Below are 21,551 nucleotides of genomic sequence, written 5' to 3'. Positions count from 1 at the left end.
TAAAGCCATACAGGAAAAAATGTCCTCATATCTGGTTAGTAATTTACCAGAGATATAATGAACCACTACCCAAAACCCCCTACAACCTCTGATTTGCATCATGTATTTAAAAGGAAAACAGTCAAAAAGCATCCTTAGAAGTATGATGTTAACATTTTAATAAATGGGAGGAGTAAAATAACAGATTTGGGAGCTTATAGTCCTGTCACAGCCAAGTTAGGAAGAATATCAAAAAGGGTGGCTTGAATTGAGCAGAAATAAGTTTCCCCAAATTTCTGTTTTACTGATCTAGTAATTCTGCTCTGCAAGAAGTGAAAGAAAGAAAGTGAAGTGGCTCAGTCGTGTCCGACTCTTTGCGACTGCATGGACTATAGCCTGTCAGGATCCTCTGCCCATGGGATTTTCCAGGCAATACTGGAGTGGGTTGCCATTTCCTTCTCTAGGGGATCTTCCCAACTCAGGGATCGAACCTGAGTCTCCCACACTGCAGGCAGACTTTACCATCTGAGCCACCAGGGAAGCCCTGGAAAAAGCGAGGGCTGATTTAAAAAAAAAACCCAACAGAAGCAGAATTGTTTATATTGCAAAACCAAGACTCCAGGTAGATAACCTAATAAATGTGTATTTTCTGATGCTAGTGTTGATTACTAATGAAATATTGCAAAACGGAATCTCATTGATTTCTTGGTGAAGCTTTTCTAAGAACTCAGCACTGAAAAAGGAAGAGGTTCATCCAAAAGGGTATTTGAAATAATCTATTCTAATTAGCTTCAGGCATTTATTTGAATAGATTGCACCTAGAGTTCATGTTATTATCTACTTTTTGGTGACGGTCATTTGAAAATCTGTCAGACACAAAATGCCTTAGGTCAATTTATCTCTTTCCTATCAGTGAGGGAGAAAAAATTCACCGACATTACTGATATAACTACTCTTGTTGAAATTTCTCTCCCTTCTTGGATCCGGTAGGGAATACAAGATGAGAAAGTAATTTAAATGGATAAGGTGTGGGAGAAAAAATCCTTTGGAAGTGGTATATATAGTAGGTCTCCATTTTTATTAAAAAAATAGAGCATATATGGTGGGTATTAACACTTGTGCTAATTCAGTTACTACCAGTCAACCACTGAATATTTCAAACGTGGCTAACACAACTGAAGAATTAAATAAGCTCAATTATACTTAATTTTGATTAAATATTTCAATTAAATATTTAATTAAGTATATATTCAGAACAGGTTGAGTATGTAAGCCTTTTTCAACTGTACATTTTATAAGATCTAAGTACAGATCAAGTATATTTCAGATGAAAAGTTAGCATCTAAATTGAGATGTACTGTAAGTGTAAAATATACATGGACTTTGAAGGTTTGGTACAAAAGGATACAAAATATTTCAATAATGTTTATGTTGATTACATGTTAAAATCATATTTTTGGACTGTTGAATAAAATATTAAAATTACTATCCCCCATTTAAAATAATTTAACTATAGAGAATTAGTTAAATTACATATGTGGCTTGAATTATATTTTATATTCCTATTGACAATACTGATATACACACTTTATGGCTTGTATGTCTGTACCTGCATTCAGAAACATTAGTCTGTTACAGAAGCATATCTGCTTTCATAACAAAAACAATACACAAAATAAAATTGTATATTTATAATGACTATGAAATCATAACGGTTAAGTCTTTAGAGGTCTTCCCAAATGCAGAATGATGGGGACAAAAGATTTACTGAAGACTTAGGTATGATTATATTTATGGGAGCTTTTTAGGGTACCAACTGTGCCTTTGTTTACCTTTAGAAGTATGATAGTTTGCAGTGTATCTCTGAGTCATAGTCTGCTGCTGCTAAGTCACTTCAGTCGTGTCCGACTCCGTGAGACCCCAGAGACGGCAGCCCACCAGGCTCCCCCGTCCCTGGGATTCTCCAGGCAAGAACACTGGAGTGGGTTGCCATTTCCTTCTCCAATGCATGAAAAGTGAAAAGTGAAAGTGAAGTTGCTCAGTCGTGTCCGACTCTTAGTGACCCCATGGACTGCAGCCTACCAGGATCCTCCATCCATAGGATTTTCCAGGCAAGAGTACTGGAGTGGGGTGCCATTGCCTTCTCCGGAGTCATAGTCAGTGGTGTACTAATACCTAACAATTGTCTCTCTGGAGTAATAACTTAAAAGGGCCACAGTTTGTAGCATTTGCCAATCTCTGTGATATAAATACCGCCACTAAGGCTGATTTTAAGCTACCAAGTCACTTAACTTGGATTCATTGAATCACTGACATCACGAAATGTTGATTCACAAGTTGGTATAAGCTGGACCGAGCACACCACCAGCTGGGAAAATAAGTGATGCTCTCTGGACTCTAGGTGAGGTAACAGGTACAAAGATTAAACAATCTGCTGACATGGACACAACAGGCAGGAGACAGTGCTACTGAGTGAGCCCTGGACACTTGGGTTCATCTGATGCCACCTGTTCCACGTCAGATGGCCATATGTCATTAATAAGCATTGATACTTTTCCAGGGCTATAGAAATTACTATCAAACTCTATCATAGATGCTATCCTTGCCCTTCAACTACAGAGGGTGAGCTTAGGGCCTCAGTGCACAAGTTCTGGAATCAGGTTCAAATCCTTGCTTTACCAAACCTCAGTTTACTCTGTGTGTATCAACACTTGCTATTTATTACACTTTCTGATACTAGTGATTAAGCAGACCATTTATGTTTCCATGGGGTTGGGAGAGAGGCCCTCATTGTAGGTCCTGGAATGGAAGCCTAGGGATGTGGTTATGCCATCAGCACAATAGGTGAGACTCCCCTCTTCAAGCAAGCACTTAAATCACACGAGTGTCCAGGGAAGTGGAAGGATCATCATAATGTAACATGTGCATCTCCTAGGATAGCACATGTTACACTGCTTACTTCTGCTTAGGTGTGCAGGCAAACTGCACACCTACATGGAGGTGGGAAAAGTAATCAGAATAAAAAGTATGGGAATCCAGAGGTTGATTTCCCCCTTAATCACAATCTCACCTACTGTAAGAATATTATATGCTCCTGTTTACTGGATCCAGATCATCTGTTTCATGAGTTACGGATTTTACAGCTGAAAACTGGGTAGATTAATTCTAATAATAAGATGCTTGGTTTAAAGCCAGGAATCTTCCTGTGAGAACACAGAGAAGGCAACGGGGTTACAGGAACCTGGGCTTCCACCCTTTTCTTTCTGGAGGAGTGAAAGAATAAGGGCCATTTCAAGACCAAATGCTTGTGCTTCCCCTTTCCTGGTAAGGATGGGCATTCTGTTGGGAGTGGACCTTTCTTGGCGCATGGGACATCCTGTCTGAATTCAGCAGGACCCAGTGGCACTTTGCAACCCCTCAACACAATAGCTAGACCAATGGATGACCTTCAAACTCACTCAGCCTGATACCCTTGGTGCATTCACTGGGCAAGAGGCAGGTGTAACTCGTACATGGAAGAGAAGATCAGTCACATAGGTGGGTGCTTATTTGAACAGTATGTTCCATTTCTTTGTATATCTTACAGTATTGCACCTACAAAGTCATTTTTTTTTTTCCTAAATAGAATTTGAGAAAGCAAACCTCTTACTGGATTTCTGGTTTCTCTCTTTCCATGAGTGGTCCCCCCACCGAAAAATGTAATTTTTATTACTGTGACAGATCACACAGAACATGGAAAATGTACTTTAAACAAAGTTGAAGATGCTGAAGTTTCTTCTAAGACTCTCAGATGGAAATACAGGCTTTGTCTTACCTAATTTATTGGAAATAGATAAGCTGTTGAAGATCTCATAGGATGAAATCTTCAAATAACAAAAAAGATTCAGTATCTTGATGAGATATAATTTGACAATGATTTCGACCATAACTCAGAGTATTCAAGGAGTCACTCACATACCTGGATCACATATAGAGTAAACGTTGGAAGAAACTCTTTTTTTTCTTTTATCAAGTCCAAAATAGTGAAGCTGTGGTTTCAGGGTAAACAAGTTGGGAAACCCAGAGTGAGGCAACATGCTCTCCTGGGAAATGCATGGCTAGAAAAGGAGTCAGCAGTCCTGTGCCCTGGACGCAGCCCTACATTGCCCGATGTGATGGCTCAGGCAGTAAGTTCATCACTGCGGGGCCTGTCTCTTCACCTACACACCATACCAGGCTTCTGTGATGCGCCAAACCCCATGCTGCGCAATGTAATAAACAGCTGCCAAGTACAGAGGGTTCCTCCTGTCCTGAAGCTGCCAGGCTCCTTGTCTTTCTCGTTCTTCAGCTGTGAGCAACCTGGAGGCCACAGCTGTGTGTCACTCACGCTTTTATCCCCAACAACTAGCCCCAGACCCCACAGAGTAGATGCCCCTTCCAAAATCTGCCAATGAATAAATGTGCCAAGTGCCTTATTATTTCATTCATTCCTTGCAAAAGATCCTCATTTTAAAATAGGGAAACAAAAGTTTAGAGAGGCTTTGAGAAGTGAAGGGAATCCCACAAGCTCAGACGGAATACTTCCAGGTATGGATTGGAACCTTCTCCAAGCCTGCCATTGCCCTTCATGCTTCTCTGGAAATGCTAAGCCAGGCTGACTAAACACACAAGCAGGGTACCAGTGAGGCAGGCCATACCTCAGAGAGCAAGAGAAAGAGAGGAAAGTCCTCATTTAAATTATGGACAGGGACAGGCACTATAGTATTTCCAGTACTGAGGGCCTGTCAAGGACAGTGATAACTCATAAGTGCTGACGTTGTTTCTTTAGGAGAAGGATATTCATCTCTATGTCTCAGAGATTCCGAGAGCACCTGGTCTACTTTTAGGTACATTACTTAAGAGCTATGCGGTGTGCCCTTTCCATGACATGAGGGCATTGCCCGCCTCTTTGGAGCCTATATTATAAATAGAAAGAAGTCTATTTGGCCAGACTGACTGGCTGCCAGATAGATGGCAAACACAGGGCAGATCAATGTCACGTCTCATCGCCAGGAAGTTTACAATACACCATTTCACTCTTCAGATCATGGAAGGTGTAATAGCTTGATGTGGACCATCATTGTTAATAGCTTTAGTAGAAAATGCTCTCCAAAGAAAATCACCTTGTTACCGAAATATAATGCCAGCCACAAATGCCTGCTGTCTGTATAATTTTACATTTCCTAGTAACCACATTAAGCGTAAGAAATAGATAAATTTTAATTATATATCCTAATTAACCCAATATATCCAAAATATCATCACTTCATCATGTAGTAAATAGGAAAATTATTGAGATATTTTATGCGCTTTTCTTTTCCCACACTGAGTCTTTGAATCGGGTGTGTACTTCACACTCACAGCACACGGCAACTGGCACCCGTCACATTAAAAGTGCTTAAGAGCCGCAGGCAGTGAGCGGACACTGCAATGGACGGTGCAGTTCTGAGACTCTGAGACTGGGGAGGTCCACGTGCCCAACCCCTGGCTACTGCAGGATGTATCTGTGTAGACCAAACTGCTGAGAAGGGACTTTTAAACATATTTGGCAAGGTCCAATAATTTATTAAGGTCCTAGAAAGAGTTTTTCTACTGAAGCGAGAAGCAGGCTTTTCTAGACCGTAACACTCATTTTGCATATAATTACTGAGCACTGAACTCTACAAATAATTAAACCATAAGCCCAGAAACAGATCTGTCATTAGGTATGGGACTTTAAGTAAATCATTTCACACCCTTAGCCTCTTTCTTTCCAAAAGAGTATGTTGGGAGCATATCAATGGTTCTTAGCCTTGACTGTGTATTAGACCTTACAATCAAATGCCCTGGCTTTACCATAGTACCAAAGCTAAATGGGAGATTTGGCTTCCAGGTGGCACAGTGGTAAAAGAATCCACCTGCCAGTGCAGAAGATGCAGGAGATGTGGGTTCAATCCCCGGTGGGAGAGATTCCCTGGAGTAGGAAATGGCAACCCACTTCGGTAATTTTGCCTGAAAAATTCCATGAACAGGGGAGTCTGGTGGGCTACACAGTCCATAGGGTTGCAAAGAATCAGATACAACTGAGCACGCATGAGCAAACTGAAAATCAATGACCTATTGCAAGTCAAACGTGCTATGATTTTGAAGTCTGTGAAAATAGAGTCTAGCTGTTCCAAGCAGCTTCTATGGGTGCTGCTTGAGGGGTGAGGGGGAGGGGGAGAGTAAAACATCATTCTCCCCCATTCAGCTGACCGATAAACATATTTTTTAACAATAACACAGAACCCTCTAAGGGGTTTAAATGCTGAAATATGAAAAGTAGGATCAGAAAATATTAACCAATGAAACTGCAAAAGAAAGAACATGTGTAAACAGATGAGACCAGTCATCCACAGATATTTTAATCACTCCAATAATGATATAACATGATTTCAAAGTGTTGCTGATCAGACTGGATAGGCAGAATGCTAAAGAGGTTCTCCAGTCCCCCAAAGACAATCATTTCTGGTTATTCCACCATTAATCGAGGTACTGCACTGGCGAGACTTCACAGATGTTATTAAGGTTACAAATCAATTGACTTTAAAATAAGGAGACTATTCTGGATTGTCTGGGTGATTTACATTTAATCACATTAGTCTATAAGACCAGGAGAGGAAGTTAACCAGTGAGATGTGGCAGAAAGGGAAGTCAGAGAGGTTAGAAACTTGAGAGGGACTTGCCCTGCTGTTACTAGAGGGGCCATACAGCATGAGATGCAATGCAGGCAGCCTTGAGGAGCAAAAATGGTCTCCTAGCTGACAATCAGCAAGGAAAGGGGGACGACAGTCGTGCAACGGCCACGAACTGAATTTGGTCAATAACGTGAATGAACTTGGAAGCAAATTCATGCCTAGGACATCCCAAAGGTAATGCAGCCCTAATGACAGCTGATTTCAGCCTTGTGAACTCTGAGCAGAGAATCCAGTTGTACCAGCCTGTGTCCAGACTCCTCACTTACAGAACTGTGAGCTAACAAATGGGTTTTTATAAAGTCACTCAATTTATGGTAATTTTTTTAGAAGCAATACAAAACAAGCCTGAGGTTGACATCCTAAACATTTGTCAGGAAGACAACTATCAAGCCGACGGAAACACAGCCAAAAGGAGAGGAGATTTTTACAAGAGCACAGAATTTTGGAGGCAGAAGGAGCTTTAGAGATAATCCAGTCTAATCAAATAGTAACTGATGAAGAACCCTGAAAAAAATTAGTAAATAATTTATGGCTTTGTCTCGCCCAACTATTTAGGACCAACAAGAATGTCCCAATACAGAGACAGGTACAAGAATCTTCCTTTCAGAGCCTGCTGATGCTCTCCCTTGAGGCCACTCAGTTCTCTCCATTCTAACTCTACAATTGCCAAATGACCTGCCGATTCTTGTCTTGTTTTCTGGGTTCTCTCTGGAAAATTAATACAATAACAAGCTGAAATGAAATTGCTTCACAGCTGACATGGAAAACAAACAAATGTATTGGCATTCATCTCATGAGGTTTGGCCAGTGTAAATTGGGTGCCTAGAATCTAATCATCTCTGGGTCAATTGATGCAATTCATTGTTTGAACACATCAATCTGGACGAGTTGATCAGTTGATTCCAGAGAAAGCCTGAGAGATCCCATCTAAATTAGTTTGCTGGCCTTGCTTCTCATTTTAACCTCATGTCAGACAGGAAATTAAAAAACTGTCAATGAAAAGACAAATCAAAATCAAGGTCAAAATCTATGAAAGAATAGAGTCGGGAGAAGATAAGGACAAGGCGCATGTATTTATGGAGGAAAAGGTCTTGTGGAAGGGAGGACAGGCTATCTTTGTACATGTCCTTGTAAATCTAACATCTTGGCTCAGGAGGGCTTGTTTTCAGGACCCCTGAATGGAATGTTCATTTTCCAGGAGCCTTATTTTTACCACCCCATGGAACCACCACAGCATGACTCAGGAAACTTAACTCAGCGATCTGGTCATGTTTCTCCTAAATCAGTTGGCTAGTGAATGAAGCTGGAACAAGCGGACTGAGCTAAAGTCTGAATGGCTGTTAATTCAAGAAGACCATCCTCCTATGAAGAAGTCAAAGGAACAGACACTAACACACCTTCCATTGCAATCTGTTTGAGAGAAATCAGTTATTTCACATCTTCGAGAGCAGTAATAAAACATTCATCTTCCCATCAAACTGAAAAGTGATTCAAATGAATTTTTCACTTTCAACCACTTGTGACCATCTTACCAGTCAAAACTTTACTTCCAAATGGGGAAGAAAAGCTACAGGGAATCCCACCGTGGCAGTTTACACAGCTGCTGCTGCTGCTGCTAAATTGCTTCAGTTGTGTCCGACTCTGTGTGACCCCAGAGACGGCAGCCCACCAGGCTCCCCCATCCCTGGGATTCTCCAGGCAAGAACACTGGAGTGGGTTGCCATTTCCTCCTCCAATGCATGAAAGTGAAAAGTGAAAGTGAAGTCACTCAGTCGTGTCCGACTCTTAGCAACCCCATGGACTGCAGCCTACCAGGCTCCTCAGAGTGCTAGAGAGGGGTGCCATTGCCTTCTCCGAGTTTACACAGAGCATCATGTAAATGTCGAACCAGAGGGCAGGTGCCCTAGACAAAGGGAAATAGTCATTGGGATGCCCATAAGCCTCTGAAATCAGTCCTGTCCAAACTGAATGAACTCAGCATCTCCTACCCGCCCCCAGCTTCCCACCTAACAAACAAACGGCTTCATCTCATACATTTTCTAACTTGCTTAATGAAGTTACGGCTCCCACATTAGCTGAACTATCAAGTGATAATTTGGTTACTCCATATACACCATGTGTAACTTGTTACCATAAGGGGGTGATTCTATCTCAGAATTCTCTCTGGAAGGTAGTGCCTCCTCCCTCCAGGCCTGCCACACTTCTTTAGGCTTAAAACAGCTGCTGTCACAGTCTCTCTTCCTTTACCTTCAAGGCTGCTGCTGGACAAACCCAAAACTTATCGATTCTTCAAAATCATGCTCAAATATCACTATCTCCATGAAGCCTTCCATACTCTCCTGAGACTTAACCTTTCATCCCTCTACTATAAAAATGTGCCCTGACACAGAAGTCACAAGGTAACAAACCCCTGTTTGTGGAATGAATGAGTTCTCAGTGCCTGTGTTGTTGTAAGTTTCCACAGGGCAAGACGCTGTAGAAGGCAATGGCAACCCACTCCAGTACTCTTGCGTGGAAAATCCCATGGACGGAGGAGCCTGGTAGGCTGCAGTCCACGGGGTCACTAAGAGTGGGACGCGACTGAAGTCACTTAGCAGCAGCAGGGTAAGACACAGACTTTCCCCTCATCTATTTATCACTCTGCTTATAGGAGTTAGTTTGCGTGAAAGAGAGCAGAGGGTACTTTGGAAGTTAGGGGATGGGCCTAGGGCTGATCTGTGGGCAGCCAGAATATCACCTGAGGATGCTGGATATAAGTGCAAGAGAATTTCACAAAGGCACAGAAGGTCATAGTTACTCAAAATTCTGCCCAACATCGACCTGAGTGGCTGGCTGCTTATGCCAGAGGAAAGGCTTCACTGCTCCTCTGGAAGGAGGCAGACCTCACAGGTCAGTCTTTCCCATCAGTGTCTTACCTTAGTCCCCTCAGAATTCACAGCCAATCTCCTCTCTACTTTTACAGGAGGGACAAGCAGAAAAAGTCAAGAGAAAAAGAAGAAAGTCGGGTGCAGGGGGCTTCCTGGTCCCCTTTTACCATTGGCACAGGATAGAGCACGAATCACAATTCCTTTTTCCTTTGGAAATTACTTCCCATGCTCACTAGATTATATTCTTCAAACTACAACTTCATTTAAGGAAATGGGTTTACTAGTTTCTCTAGAAAAAAAAATGTCTGGAAGCCTAACATTAGTGATGGTGGGGGTTGGGAGGATGACTAGGGAGATGGTATCACAATCAGAGAGCTTAGGGGCTGAATGGGGCCCTAAGGACCGTGCTACTGTAAAGGTCTCACTTCAAAGATGAGGTAAGCAAAGCCCAAAGGGAATAAGTGATGAGTACAAGACCCCACTGCTGTTCACAGCCAAGCTGGGAGTAGCACCCAGGCCTCTCGTCCTCAGTCCAGCGGGCTTTTCAGTACTTCACCTTGTCTTTAACATGTTGCTCTATTACCAAGGAGCAAAAAGTCAGTTCACCCTTAGGCTCACACGTGCTGTCACATATAATATCACGAATCATTAGGCATTCAGCACAAACAAATCCTAACCCGTGTGGAGGTGAGATGAGCCAAGCTCTCCTGGCCTTTCCCAGCTCCACAGTGAGCTGCCCTAGCCACCTTCTGTGAGTTAAGACAAGAGCCCTGGAACAACCGAGAAATGAAATCTACTCACAGCCAGCCCTCAGGACTGGAGCAAACTGAGCCTGAAGTTCCGAGAATAATCTTGATTAGCACTTTGCAAAAATCTATTCTCCACACTGACACCACACAGCTCTCCTTCCAAGTGCAGCTTGGCAGTCTGTTTCACTCTATCTAGTATCAATGACAAACCCTTAGCAAGGTCCTTCCAGTCCTGTGTGATCTCACCTGGACTCCTATCTTTCCATGTCCATCTTCCACCCCTTGTCCAAACCTCCTCCTTATGGAGGAACCTTCTCAGAAGGCTCCAGGCTATTCATACCTTCACCCCTGTGTCCTTCCACCCTATTCCCACTTCATTCATCCCAGGTACTCATTCCCCAAACCTCAGCTCAAGGTCAGTTCAACTTAAATCCATTTCTAGCAACAGCCCCCCACTCCCTACCAGGAGAAGTTAGGTGCCTTGCCAAACCTCCACCATAGCATCCTGAGATGCCCACTACTTTCTTTTCTCTCCCCTGAGGGTCATCTCTGTATCCCCCACTGTCTTGCAATACCTAACACATTCAGCCTGAAATGAATCATTGCAGAAATGAATAGATTCCCCTGGACTTTAAAATAGATGTTTTTAAGGGGGTAGGAGCACATCCTTCTGTTGAAAGTTCAGCTGAATGCTTTTCAATGAGATAAAATAAGTGGCATTTCCTATCATATCAGGCACAATGCATGTGTGTGTTAGTCACTCATTCATGTCTGACTCTTTGCGACCCCATGGACTATAGCCCTCCAGGCTCCCCCAGGCAAGAATACTGGAGTTGGTAGCCATTCCCTTCTCCAGCAGATCTTCCTGACCCAGGGATCAAACCCAGGTCTCCTGCATTGTAGGCAGATTCTTTACTGTCTGAGACACAAGCAAAGTCCATGGCATGACAGGACAGCCCTAATCAGGCATGCAGGTAGGAACCTGAGACATCAAAGCAAACCAGCCAATGGGTACAGCTAGCAGTACAAAAAAACTAAGTCTTATTTTCCTTTTCGTCAATATGCTGGCCATCCCTAAGACTTTAGGAAACCTGGAAGAAAATGCAAAACAAATATACAATCGTGGTGGCACTTCTTCATGACACTCCTCTAAAATACAAACTGACTGCTGAAAAGTAAAACATGAACCACAATTATAACCCCGAAATGTCTCCTGAGTGCCAATTATTATTTCTGTCAACTTTCTCAAAATGTATCAGCTTCTTACACATGCAGAAAGCTAGCCTTTCATTCACAGAATAAACTTCAGAGACCTAAATTATATTATAATGGTCATTGGACAGGGAGGAAGGCAGTCTGAGGTTTTGCCTAACTGGAATATTTTAAAGGCTGCTGGACAGGAGAAAGAAGTTTCATTCAGAGCAGAAGAAGAGTAGAAGAGGATGGCAAGGAGGGAGGGAGGAATAAAGCCAGAAGAGGGAAGAGCGAGGTGGGAGGAGGAAAGCGACTAGGTCAAGTGCAAAAGCACTTTTGTTTTTTTTTTTTAAAGAGACTTGACTCTCACCCTTTAAAGCAAAGTGAACAAGAAGGGAAATACTAACCAATAGTCCAGCAGACACTCCTGAAACTGAGGCTGGATTTTCGTATGGTTCCTCCAGGCTTTATGGCAAGGACGTCTAAACTTCCTTATTCATTCAGTCATGTATGGAAGCAGACCGCACTATGCTAATTTGGTTAAGAGTTGGCAAACAGTGCGGGGTTGGAGGAGGAATATGGTGAACGTTTCTTGGTCACCGCTTGGCAGTAGATTCTTGGTCTTGCTGCTTTCCTATATAAACCTTCCCCAAATCCTCCCCAAATCAATTACATTTTCTCTCTCTTCCTCCCTCCCAGTCACACACACACACACACACACACACACACACACACACACACACAACCTGGTACCAGAAAAGATTAGAGCACACAACGCATTGCCTCACATAACGAACCCCCCGACCTTTGCCCAGGGCTGGGTTCTGCCAACTGAAGTGAAGGCCAGGCCTGGGCTGGAGGCACACAAGGCTCATCAGGATGGAGCCAGCCAGACCAACTGAGAAGGCCACGTATGAGAATTTGACAAAGACCATACGCCAGAGGGGCTGAAGACAGGGAGAGTTATCGGAATCTAATCCCACAGCTAAGGAGTTCAAGGAAGGAAGCTCCAGGAGGGCAGAGGTGCTGGAATCTCCATGAAGGATCCCAAGAACCCAGAGTATAGAAAGTGGAATATTTGTTAAATGAAGGGTGAGCAATTAAATTTTAAAACATTAGTGCCCATTGGAGATCCCAACATACTTAAAGTTCCATGTTTAATTATAGTACCTATCAGTGGCTATTATCTGGAGCTTCACCAGATTTCCTGTAGCCTCCTCACCAGTTAGAACAATCACAATGATTCCCACCACTGAGTGTGGGTTGAGCTGCTGTGCACGCAAAGCTTTGCTGCTAGTTATTCAGTCATGTCTGATTTTGCGAACCCAAGGGCTATAGCCTGCCAGGCTCCTTTGTCCATGGGGTTTCCCAGGCAAGAACACTGCAGGGGGTTACGATTTCCTTCTCCAGGAGATCTTCCCGACTCAGGGAATGAACCTGTGTCTCCTGCTTTGGCAGGTAGATTCTTTACCAGTCAGCCATGAGGGAAGCCTGCATGCAAAGCTATGTGAGTATTATTCTTATATGACCAATGGTCCTGTCCATGCTCCCAATACAAGAAGACCATTCATCCTCCTACAGTGTTGGTGGGAATGTAAATTGGCACAATCACTATGGAAAAAAGTAAGGAGGTTCCTTAAAAAAGTTACCATATGACCCTGCAATCTCACTCTTGGGCATATATCTAGAGAAAAACATGATCTGAAAGGATACATGCACCCCAATGTTCATTACAGTATTGTTTACAACAGCCAAGACCTGAAAGTAACTGAATGTCCATTGACAGAGGAAAGGATAAAGAAGATGTGGTATGTATATATAAACACACGCACACACACACACACACTGGGATATTACTCGGCCATTAAAAAGAATGAAATAATGTCATCTGCAGCAACACGGATGACCTAGAGATTGTCATACTGAGTGAAGTAAGTCAGACAGAGAAGAGGAAATATTGTATGACATCTCTTATATGTGGAAACTAAAAAGAAATGATACAAATGAACTTACTTACAAAACAGACTCACAGATTTAGAGAATGAATTTATGGTTGCTGGGAGGAAAGCTGGAGGAAGAGATAGTTAGGGTTTTGGGGATGGACATGAACACACTTCTATATTTAAAATGGACACAAACAAGGATCTACTATATAGCACATGGGATTCTGCTCAATGTTATGTGGCAGCCTGGATGGGAGGGGAGTTTGGGGAAGCACAGATACATATGTACGTATGGCTGAGTCCCTTTGCTGTTTACCTGAAACAAACACAACACTGTTAATTGGCTATATACCATCCAATACAAAATAAAAAGTTTTAAAAAATAATATATTGAAAAAAAGACTGTTCATGATTGATGAGCATAGCTGAAATTAGCAAGGCCTTTTACTGTTTAAAAGACTCCTGCTTGGCTGGCTTTCCTGTGTGTGTGTGCAATAGATAATTCTGTGACATGTGACACATACAAAGCCATTTAATATAAGGAACCCTCATAGGGAATCCTCAAGCTGGAATCAAGATTGCTGGGAGAAATAGCAACCTCAAATATACAGATGATATCACCATAATGGCAGCAAGTGAAGAGCCTCTTGATGAGGGTGAAAGGAGAGAGTGAAAAAGCTGGCTTAAAACTCAGCATTCTTAAAACTAAGGTCATGGAATCTGGTCCCATCACTTCATGGCAAATAGAAGGGGAAAAAGTAGAAGCAGTGACAGATTTTATTTTCCTGGGCTCCAAAATCACCATGGATAGTGACTGCAGCCATGGTGCTTGCTCCTTAGAAGGAAAGCTATGACAAACCTAGACTGTATTCAAAAGCAGAGACATCACTTTGCTGACAAAGGTCTGTAAAGTCAAAGCTATGGTTTTTCCAGTGGTCATTTATAGACGTGAGAGTTGGATCATAAAGAAGGCCGGGCATGGAAGAATTGATGCTTTTGAACTGTGGTGCTAGATAAGACTCTTGGGAGTCCCTTGGACAGCAAGGAGATCAAACCAGTCAGTCCTAAAGGAAATCAACTCTGAATATTCATTGGAAGGACAGATGCTGAAGCCGAAGCTCCCATACTTTGGCCACCGGATGTGAAGGGCTGACTCACTGGAAAAGACCCTGATGCTGGGAAAGACTGTGGGCAGGAGGAGAAGGAGATGGCAGAGGATGAGAAGGTTGGATGGCATCACCGACTCAATGGACATGAATTTGAACAAATTCTGGGAGTCAGTGAAGGACAGGGAAGCCTGGCGTGCTGCAGTCCACGGGGTTGCAAAGAGTCAGACACCACTTAGCCAGTGAACAACAAAAACCTTACAGGGAAATGTTCATTCGATTAGATTAGTTGACAATGACTAGATTTGAGACTCCCTGACTGTGAGTTGGTGGACTGTGAGTTCATTTACTCTGAATGATACATTGGACAAGTAGAAACAGCCCTTCTGACAGATGTTTCCAAAGTCAGACTCAGGAGTCCATGAATACCTCATCTCTAAACCCTGTCTTCCTCCAGAGTCTTCAACACAAGCCAGAAATCTAGGGGTTACCTTTTCTACCTCTTCTGCCCCCATTTCATCTGTCAACTTTAGCTCTTCGGTATCTTTTGAATTCATTCCATCCCCTTTATCCTCTCTACTGCTACCACCAAGTCCTAGCCATGATCTCTCATTGAGACTTTAGGAATGGCCTCATAACACCCATGAGGAGCCTCAGACTCCCTCCAATCCATTTTTTCATGGAAAAATTATGTTTTGAAACAAATATGATCATGGTACCCCTGTGAATAAAACATTCAAATGATTTTCCTTGTTCATACAATTAATATAACCCATCATGTGAGTTAATAGTTACAGTTATCCCCCAACATTCACTCTCCCCACTTTCAATTAGTAATAGAACCCAGTAAGAGAGCACCTGTCACAGCCAACCTTGCAGCCACCTCTGGTCATACTAAGACTCACTTCTGGTTACAGGATGTCAGTAGTGGCAGAAACATCTTTCAGGAAATGTACGTCCCTTTCACTTTTCCTTCTCCACTCCCCCTGGCTTGATGGGCTGGATCACCAAACACTTGGATGAGGGCATCCACCTCTGTGGAAGATTTCTGGAACTCATTATGAAGTGGGAAGCTCTTCCCAGATGGCACTGGTGGTAAAGAACCCACCTGCAATGCAGGAGAAGCAGGAGACAAAAGTTTGATCCTTGGGCCAGGAAGATCTCCTGGAGGAGGAACTGGCAACCCACTCCAGTATTCTTGCCGGGAAAATCCCATGGAAAGAGGAGACTGGTGGGCTACAGTCAATGGGGTTGCAAAGAGTCGGACAGGACTGAGCGATAGAGCATACATACATGCTTGAAGTTGGATCTCAGATAATAAGGGTTTAAGTACTCCTAAAGGACTAACTAGTCAGTGGTTTTTTGACCAGCCAGTCGAGGTCTTTCTAGCTTATTCTTGAAAGAAAAAATTTTTTTTCACTGAATTTTTCAGGTTCAACTGAAAAGAAGCGGGAAAGAAAAATCAAGAGGTCTAAAAGCATAAGCTTTCCCTGGTGGCTCAGAAGGTAAAGAATCTGTCTGCAATGCGGAGACCTGGCTTCAATCACTGGGTTGGGAAGATCCCCTGGAGAAGGAAATGGCAACCCACTCCAGTATTCTCGCCTGGAGAAACCCATGGACAGAGGAGCCTGGTGGGCTACAGTCCTCAGGGTCGCAAAGAGTCGGACACAACTGAAGCGACTTAGCACACATGGATGTAAAAGCATAAGCTGAAATTTCATCCTCAATATGTATAAAAAGGGAAACTTGACAGGAGCACATGACAGTCTGACATGAATTTTTTTCATGGGGCCTTAAGAGGCACCCCTTCCATTTCTAAGAAGAATTATGAATTCTAGTGCACTGAAACCAAAAGTATTTAGAAATGAGTAGCTTTATTAGCAGCAGCAGCAGCAGCAGCTTTATTTAGGGAATTATTAGGGCCCACAGTAATGACCATCATCAACAGACAGAAATATTTTGGTCTATTAAAGAAAACAGGGGACACTCTGCCCAACCTTATCCCAAACAAAATTAGCAAACCTCAAGTTACTAGGGGATTTATTGGATAAATAAAATCTGGCAGTAAATAATGGTCATACAAAGAGTAGGGAAGTATGGGGCCTTAGGAACAGGATCTTTCTAAGTTTTTGCACCCAGTCCCCCTAGACTAGGCTGCATCCAAACATGAGGCTTTCTGTTTCAAGGCGAATTTTATTTGTAGATACTTCAAATTTAGATATTTATACCAAGAACATGAGCTAAATCAAGAGTAGGGGTAAAAAAAGAGTAGGGGTACATGATGTGAATTTGCAAAGTGATCATTTTCCCCAGAGCCAGTTTGGGTTTTTTTCCCCTGGTTATAAACATACAATACTTATTTTTGTAGAAGTTTGGTAAGAATTAATATAATGTAAAACAAATTTTAGATTCCTTTTCTGTCACTCTCTAATAGTTTCTAAAACAAAGGTCAAAAAGATCCCATACCAAAAATTTGTTTATTTTTCTTTTTCCATTTAACATTAGTGTCTCAAGCATCTGCCAATTATATTGCCACTTTTTCTAGGAAATGCAGCTTTTAGCAATTCTTTGTTGATTCAAACGAAATCAACCTGGCTCAGCCTGTATTGACTGATTAGACTGAGAATGAAGTCCCAATATTAAGAACAGACCAGTAAGAAATGATTGAAATTAAATGTTGGACGACCCAGGCAGACTATCAGCTTGGAGAAGTAACAAGAGGAGAGAGAGCTTGAGGACATCAAGAAGAATCCATGAAAGGTACATGAGGTAGTGAAAGGGAGATACAGGGAGATACAGAAGGATGACTGGGAACCTGCACAGAGATCTGGTATCTTTATAGTAAGTCCCCACTGTATGGAGTTACATGGAAACATCCTCTCCCTTGCTGCCTGAAAAAGTATAATCCCCACCTATCCCAAACCAGGGGCTTCCCAGGTGGTGTTAGTGTTAAAGAACCTGCCTGCCAATGCAGGAGACATTAGAGACACAGGTTCAATCCCTGGATTAGGAAGATCCCCTGGAGGGGGACAAGGCAACCCACTCCAATATCCTTGCCGGGAGAATCCCATGGGCAGAGGAGCCTGGGGGGCTACAGTCTATAGGGTTGCAAAGAGTCAGATACCACTGAAGCAACTTAGCACACATCCTAAACCAAAATAAAAGATGAACATAAATGGTTGTATGAATTAATATTCCATCATATTCCTATTCAGGTGTGAGTATTCTTTAAACTGAGCCATAATCTATAATTAGGCTGTGGAGTCAATTTAGTGTCTCAACCAGCTTTGTCAATTTGTTTAAATGGATGGGATGGAATGATGCTATGGAACAAATATTTGTGCTCCCTGACACCCAAATTCATATTTTGAAATGGACGTGGCGGGGGTCCTGAGGTGATTAGATCATGAGGGTAGAGCCCTCATGAGCAGGACCAGGGCCCTTATAAAAGTGGATCCAGAGAGCCTGTGCCACCTTTCTGCTACGTGAGGACATAGCAAATAGAGCTCTTTGTGAACCAGGAAGTGAGTGCTCCCCAGACACTGAATCTGCTGGTGCCTTGATCATAGACTTCCCAGCATCCAGAACTGTGAGAAATAAACTTCTGTTATTTATAAGCCATTCAGTTTATGGTACTTCTGTTATAGAAGCCCAAACAGACTAATAAGACAAATGGAATGGAATGGTGGTTTCTTCACATGAAAAATTTTTTTTAAAGTGTGTGTATGACTATTGGCTCACTGTGAAGACCTGATTATTTCTTACTGTGGACAGTAGTCAAAAAGTTTGTAGGTCATTGATATAGATTGTTTCTAATTTTTAAATATCATAAGTAATGGTACAATAAGTATCTCCTGGCAGGGAGGGGACTTGGCCTATATTTCCATTTATTGCCAAGTGATTGATTCCCAGAAACAACGTTACTGTGTGAAAGTGGTAAAAATTTATAAAGTTTTTTGATAAATATTACTCAATGCTTTCAAACTATCTTAATTTAGACTTCGATCAGAGCAACAGAGAACTTTAATATCAGTGTACAACCGTCAGAAAAAAATTTATTCTCCCCCTATCATTGCTAATTTGATGGGTAAAAATGACCTTCTACTGTTTTAATATAGTTATTTGAAAATGAGTGAGGTTACTTCTTTGAAACATTTAATGTGAATTATCTATATATGTCCTCCCCTTTTCATTATTTTCTTTGTTGGAGTTCCTACCTTTTTATTTCTGCTCTTTTATGCATTTTTAAAGGGACAGTTTCTTAGTTATTCTCTAGGAATGAAGGTGTAGCAAGAAGAGAAAATAGAGTATTTCAATTGGCTTGATTTTGCCAGACTGATATCAAATTAACCTTAGGCTTTTAATCCTGCACAAAGCTGCATGATACAGTATGTTAGCCATAAAAATAACTAGTGCCAGAAATGCAGCCAATATGCAAGTTTACACTTTGTACTTCCTCTTCTGTGCTAAATACTTCAATGCTAGGCTTATTTAAAAAAAAAAATTAAGACAATAGTACTGGAAAATGTGAAAGAGCAATTACACACCAAAGAAAGCAGATTGAGAAGCTCCAACATACACAGGATGGAATTTGAATTAAATTCCAACTGCAAAGATTAAGTTTTGGAAACGGTTGTTATTGACAATTTTATAAAAATTAAAGAATAAAATGAGTTTTCAGGTTAAAAGCAAAAGTAATCATTGAGTAGTATAAATAAAAAGTAAACCTACTCTAGGGCATTAGGATAAAGAAAAAAAACCTTAAAAAGTACTTTACATAGAGGCAGATTACCTAGCAAGAAACTCAAATGGACAAGTAGAAGACTTTCTCTCATCAACAACAGATAACAGGACACAAATGAAAACCTTCAAAGTGGTAGAGAAATAACCATCTATTTAGAAATTGATACCCAGCTAAATGCTCCCTAAGTCTTTTGCATGGGTGGACAGCAGAGCCGGAGTCATATGAAAACTGAGTTTACAACCTAAAGATTCTAATTTAAATAATTACTAAAGGAGCTATTTTGCAAGAAGACAAAAAATCTTAAATGCTGAAATTGTTGTCTCAAAAACAAGATTCTCTTCTAATTACTCATTATTATCCTGTAGTTATTGAACTATTTCTCTTCTTCCCTTTAAAGTAAAATTTTTTGAAGGAATTGCATTATGTTTTTATTACCAATTAATTTTTGTCTCTTTTGTAAAATGCACTCAAATTAGACTTTAATCTTCACCACTCCAATTAAATAGCTTTTGTCCTGGTCTCTAATGACTTCTATTAATACATTGCTAAATCTAGTAGCTACTTTTTAATTATCTTCATTTGAACTGTTAAAACAATATACGACACAGTGGCCTTCTCTTTGAAACACTACCTTAATCTGATCACTTTATCTGTGAGCTCTTTCGTGATAATCTACACTCTCCACTGATTCTCCCACCCTGCTGGACATTTAGTTATGGTCAATTTTGCTGCGTCCTCTTCATTTTCTCAACCATGTAATACTGGAACACCCCTAGGACTTCTCCTCTCCTTTTTCCCCTATTTACACTTATTCCTTAGGTGACCTCATTCAGTATTATGACATCAATATCATCTATGATTATGTTCTCTAAACATATAATTTCAATTCACATCTCTTCTTGAATGACAAACTCATCTATCCAATGACTAATAATTCCCTTGGATGTTTGATAGGAATCTCAAACTTATAAATCTATAACCAAACTTCTGATTTTACCATCCTAACCTGCTCATTCTATAGTCTTGGTCATTTCAACCTAAATCACCATCATCCTTCCAGATTCTCAGGCCTTTCACTCATACCCCTGATTAATTTATGAGCTAATACTGTTAGACATACTTTCAAATTATATCCAGAATGTGATCACTGCTTACCATCCCCATCTTTATTTTCCTTATCCAAGACACTAATGTTTCTTATCTGGATTATTATAATAATTTCTAAATTGGTCTACTTTCTGGTCTTGAATATCTTATGTCCAAAGACATAAACCCACGAAGATCTTAATCCTGATAAAACAAGAACATGTCAATTCTTTGTTTAAGACTCTCTGATGGTACCCATTTCACTCAGAGTAAATGCCAAAATGCTCACAGTGGTAATGAGCATCTTGTTTGATCCCCTCAACCCTCACCCCCGACTCTCATCCCCATCTCTGCCACCATCGACCACCTTACTTTTTTGTGCTCATTCTGCTCCAACAACATTAGACTGTTTGATGTTTCTTAGCCCTCAGGCAGCATATGCCATTTTCTCTGCACAGGGTACTTTTCTCCCAGACTTCCTTTAAGTATCTATTCAAATATCACTTTATCTGTGAGCTCTTTCCTGATAACCTACATCAATAATAACCCTTAAACTCATTTTTTTCCCCCAGAGCATTTATATTGTATAGTCGTTAACTTTTTTTCTCTATTCTTTTACTAGAATATCAACTACATGAGTTTAGGGACTTTATCCACTCTGTTCATTGCTGTACCTCCAAATACCTATAACCATGGCAGGCCAAGAGAAAACATGCAGTAAGGATATACTAGATGAATAAATAAATGATGAGGAAGAGAAAGGCAAAACCGGATGGCTAATTCAACTCCATATTGCTTGTCAAAACAATATTAATCACATTTCTTATTGATCAAAAAAGATGAAAATACATTTTAGGCAATAAAAATATGGGAAATAGTTGACATTATCTCAAAGGATTACTAAAATGTACTAGATTCTCTACTCTGTTAGAAAGATAGACGGTGCATGTGGAACGGGACTGCTAACAGTGCCTGATGTGGGAGTGAGCAGCCCGACTGAGGGGTACATGGACAGATACACGGACATGTGGTGAGTGCTGTCAATGTGGTCCTTGCAGGTTCTGCTGTCTTAAGAATTAGCAGGGTGGTGCTGGGGACCCTCCCTGGGGAAGACTGAGGGAGTCACAGCCCACCAGAGAGACTAGGAAG

At 41.4% G+C, this 21,551-nt stretch overlaps 1 protein-coding gene across 9 annotated transcripts in view; it reads right to left on the bottom strand.

Moving 5' to 3' along the window:
* Positions 1 to 21,551, bottom strand: part of GHR (growth hormone receptor) — a 313,209-nt gene that overhangs the window by 179,490 nt on the left and 112,168 nt on the right. The window contains exon 1 of one of the 9 annotated variants that reach the window (XM_086361587.1): positions 11,931 to 12,306. The exons of the other annotated variants lie outside the window; for them this stretch is intronic. The gene's annotated coding sequence lies outside the window, so the exon portion shown is untranslated. Of the gene's footprint in view, positions 1 to 11,930; positions 12,307 to 21,551 lie in introns of those variants that run through there. 9 annotated transcript variants of the gene reach the window in all.

Source organism: Bos grunniens, chromosome 20 (assembly GCF_055505025.1).
Source record: "Bos grunniens cultivar Pamir isolate PY7600 chromosome 20, Bosgru_T2T1.0, whole genome shotgun sequence".
Taxonomy (NCBI): Eukaryota; Metazoa; Chordata; class Mammalia; order Artiodactyla; family Bovidae; genus Bos; species Bos grunniens.
The sequence above is the reverse complement of the archived record's forward strand: the minus strand, read 5'-3'. Positions and strand labels throughout refer to the sequence as shown.